Source organism: Cebus imitator, unplaced genomic scaffold, assembly GCF_001604975.1.
Source record: "Cebus imitator isolate Cc_AM_T3 unplaced genomic scaffold, Cebus_imitator-1.0 Scaffold913, whole genome shotgun sequence".
Taxonomy (NCBI): domain Eukaryota; kingdom Metazoa; phylum Chordata; class Mammalia; order Primates; family Cebidae; genus Cebus; species Cebus imitator.
The window spans coordinates 147,462-151,794 of NW_016108228.1; the positions used below are offsets into that span (position 1 = coordinate 147,462).

Sequence of the window (4,333 nt, forward strand, 5' to 3'; positions counted from 1 at the left end):
TTTTTTTTTTTTTTTTTTGAGACACAGTTTCACTCTTGTTGCCCAGGCTGCAGTGCAATGGCGTGACCTCGCAAAGTGCTGGGATTACAGGCATGAGCCACTGCACCTGGCCTAAGTGTTTATTAAATAAATGAAAAATATCAGGCTTTGGGTGTGTGAAATTGGTAGAAACCTTTTCTAAACAGCCCTACTGGGGGGTCCAGCCCCTGCTTCCCAAACTTAAGCATGTATGGACCACTCTTCATGCTTTTTTGTCCTATTGGAGCAATAATTAAATTGAATCACTTTTTTTACTCTAACAAACTGTTTCTAAAAAAAAACTTTCTATCACTGCCAAAATAGGAAAAATCTGTAGCATCACTTGCCATATAGGAGAACTCCAAAAATAATTCCAGGGAAAATCAAGCCACGTTAATAATTTCTGTGTCAGAACAGTTGCTTCCTGAAGTTGGCTCTGCGTTAGAAAAGGAAACTTGGTGGCCAGGCACGGGGGCTCCTGCCTGTAATCCCTGCACCTTGGGAGGCTGAGGCGGGTGGATCACCTGAGGTCAGGAGTTCGAGATCAGCCTAACCAACATGGTGAAACCTGTCTCTACTAAAAATATAAAAATTAGCCAGGTGTGGTGGCAGGTGCCTGTAATCCCAGCCACTCAGGAGGCTGAGGCAGGAGAATCACTTGAACATGGGAGGCAGAGGCTACAGTGAGCCGAGATCACAGCAATGCACTCCAGCCTGGGCGACAGAATGAGACTCTATCTCAAAAAATTTAAAAAAAAAAGTAGAAAAGGGAACTTGGTGAGGCTTAGTGAAGAGTCAGAGACCAGAACCAGGCAAGACATTCTGGCTGGTGTCATCAGAAAGATTAAAGAGACCTGAGGCCAGGCACAGTGGCTCACATCCATAATTTCAGCAGTTTGGAAGGCCAACACAGACAGATCCCTTGAGGCCAGGACTTCAAGACCAGCCTAACCAACATGGCAAAATCCTGCCTCTACTATAAACACAAAAATTAGCTGGGTGTGGTGGCATACACCTGTAGTCCCAGCACTTTGGGAGGCTGAGGTGGGAGGATTGCTTGAGGCCAGTAGGTTGAGATCAGCCCGGCCAAAATGGTGATACCCCATTTCTACTAAAAACACAAAAATTAGCCAGGCATGATGGTAGGTGCCTGTAATTTCAACTACTCGAGAGGCTGAGGCATGGGAATCACTTGAACCAGGGAGGCCGAGGCTGCAGTGAGCCAGATTGCAGCACTGCCCTCCAGCCTGGGCAACAGAGCAAGACTCCATCTCAAAAATAATAATAAGAAGAAAATAAAGCTGAGGAAGGAATTCAGGCTTCTTCTACAATGACAGTTTTGGATGCTGGACTTCTGACTCACAGGGAAATGTCTCTTTCCCTTGCCAAGGGATATCCCTTGCTTTAGCCACTTAATCTCTCTGTAACTCTATTTCCTTCTCCATCTGTAAAATAGATCTGTAATAATATCCTCATACATTTATGCAATTATAAACTCTCAATTTACAGGGCTGGTGTGGTGGCTCATGCTTGTAATCCTAGCACTGTGGGAGGCTGAGTTGGGTGGATCACCTGAGGCCAGGAGTTCAAGATCAGCCTGGCCAACATGCTGAACCCCGTCTCTACAAAAAGTACAAAAATTAGCTGGGTGTGGTGGTGGTGGGTGCCTGTAATTCCATCTACTCAGGAGGCTGAAGTGGGAGAATCATTTGAACCCAAAAGGTGGAGGTTGCAGTGAGCCGAGATTGCAACACTGCACTCCAGCCCGAGCAACAGAGCAAGACTTCATTTCAAAAATGAAACAAAACAAAAAAAACACCCTGTGCACTCATGTAAAAATTAATGAGACAATCTCTGTGAACCAAGTGCCCGGCAAATGTTAGGTGGAATTAGTGAATTGCTTTCTTTTTATCCAAGGGCCAGTAGAGGTACAGAGAGATAAAGTGACTTACTCAGGGTCACATAGCAACTGGCCTGGCCAGGATCCTGCAGTGGTGAATGGCAGGAGGAGCTTACCCTAGTGCCCCTCTTTTGCAGGCTGGTCTGGGGAGGCTACAGGAGGCCACTGAGACCAAAAGATCTCTGGTCACTTGGGAGCGAAAACTCCTCAGAACTTGTTTCCCGGCTCAAAACGCAGCACAGCCCAGAGGTAAGTGTGTGGCGATCAAGAACTCACCTGCTGCTCTGTCAGAAAAGCTCATCCTTTGACCCCCAGTCTAGCCCCCAACACTACTCACAGCTGCACTGTCACCCCCCAATCTTGCCTTCCAGCTGATCCCACTAAGCAGTAACTGATCAGGTTCAAGATATGGTTCCTGCCAGAATGCCTTGCAGGTTCCTATGAATGGGAAACTCACAGCAGATTGACAGGCAGGAAACAGCAGGGGTATTTTAAGTCCTGGGTGGAGGGTTGGGAGGTGACTCATATCACGCAGACAGCTGAGCATTTACTATATAGCCTGAGCAATTCCTTTCCTGGGCCTCTGTTTTCTCATCTGTTCAATGGGGATGTCATCTGCCCCAGCTCATAGCTTATGGGGATGAAAAAGAGTTGATTTTTGGAAAAGAACTTGCAAATTTCTTGCAAAAGGGAAGTGCTCAAGCATTGTTAATCATCCAGAGAGTGTGAAGATCTTTGGAGTTATCCACCGTGTCCGCTTCTATCCTCGGTGGCTTCTTTGGAAACCTCTCTGCTGGCCTGAGAGCCTGGAGAGCCTCATTTGAGGAGCTCTGGTCTAGAGAAATTAGCCTGAAACATCGGATTAGATAAAATTGGGTTAAATGCTGCCCAGCCATCGAACAGTGGTGACCTTGGACACGTGGCTTAACTTCACGGGACCTTGATGTTTCAGGAGACAGAACAAAAGTAAGTTAGCTCTATGGGAAGAGAACCAAGGTTCCCCTGCACACTCTGGGATTTTGTGGTAGTTGTTGCAGATGGCTGAATCCCACACATTAGGAGAGAGATGGATACTATAGGCTCACATAGCTAAGAGGATCTAGCCTCTGGTACTGCTGGATCAAGGGACTCACTTAATGTCAGGGTTGTCTCACTTCATCTCCCAGCCCAGCTGTTGTCTATGTGTTGGTCTCTCCATAGGCCTGTCCCTTCCCATGTAAGTTCAGCAAACCTCAGCAGGATGAGAGAGCATCTCTCCTAACGGCCATATACAGAATCCCAAGGAAGGCCTCTAATTGACCTGGCTCAAGTCATGTGCCTGTCAGGAGCCAATCCCATGCTCAGGGTCCTGGTTCCATGACTGGTGGTCCCTTCAGAGCCACAGAAGAGGGTAGGGGCTGTTCCCACAAAGGAAGGGCATGTGTTTTTCCAAAGAGAACCAGTAGCATGAGCCAAAACATCAGTTTTCTCTCCCCCAAGCATAGCTTGCTGGACTCCTCTCCACTTTTGTTGTTGCTGTTGTTTGTTTGTTTTGTTTTTGAGACAGAGTCTTGCTCTGTCACCCAGGCTGGAGTGCAGTGGCGTGATCTCAGCTCCCTGCAACCTCTGCCTCCTGGGTTCAAGTGATTCCCCTGCTTCAACCTTCTGTGTTGCTGGTACCACAGGCGTGCACCACCACGCCCAGCTAATTTTTGTATTTTTTTTAGTAGAGACAGGGTTTTGCCAGGTTGGCCAGGCTGATCTTGAACTCCTGACCTCAGGTGGTCTGCCTGCTTTGGCGTCTCAAAGTTCTGGGATTACAGGTGTGAGCCACTGTGCCTGGCTCACCCACTACTTTTAAATGACTTTGCAGAAGTGGCAGAATTCAGTCCACGGGGGCTCTGGAATGAGCATCTGCCAACTCCTGGCATCCCCAGCCAACATGGAAATTACAGGTCACCCGACATGGGAACTAAAAGGCAGAAACATTCTCCAGAGCAGTTTGAAAATCCTCCCAAAAACAACTGACAGAAAGAAAGGGGAAGGACGGGGCTATACAAACAGCAGGCTCCATTGGCTTCTGAGCCAACCGACTACACCCAGAGAGAACTCTGGTTTTCTGTCTGAAATATTTTGCAACCACTGGGGGAAGGGAGAGAGCGTCCTCCTGAGAGGTCACGCAACAGCCACCTGCTGGTCAGGTCAGCTTCACGAGGTATGTTTGGTGCACATGGGTCTTTGTGGTTGTTTATATTGTTTTGTTTTTTAAGAAGTTTCCAATATTTAAAAATTTGGAGAGATCACATACAAATCTGGAAATTGAGGCTGGGTGCAGTGGCCCATGCCTGAAATCTCAGCACTTTGGGAGGCCAAGGCCGGCAAATCACATGAGGTCAGGAGTTCGAGACCAGCCTGGCCAACATGGTAAAACCCCAT

At 47.7% G+C, this 4,333-nt stretch overlaps 1 long non-coding RNA gene across 1 annotated transcript in view; it reads left to right on the forward strand.

The window, feature by feature from the left end:
* The first annotated feature begins 3,982 nt into the window (after window positions 1–3,982).
* The window catches only part of LOC108298194, a 5,639-nt gene continuing 5,288 nt past the window's right edge, over window positions 3,983–4,333 (forward strand). Inside the window, exon 1 of the long non-coding RNA XR_005198709.1 lies at window positions 3,983–4,112. This is a non-coding gene — a long non-coding RNA (uncharacterized LOC108298194). The remainder of the gene's footprint in view (window positions 4,113–4,333) is intronic.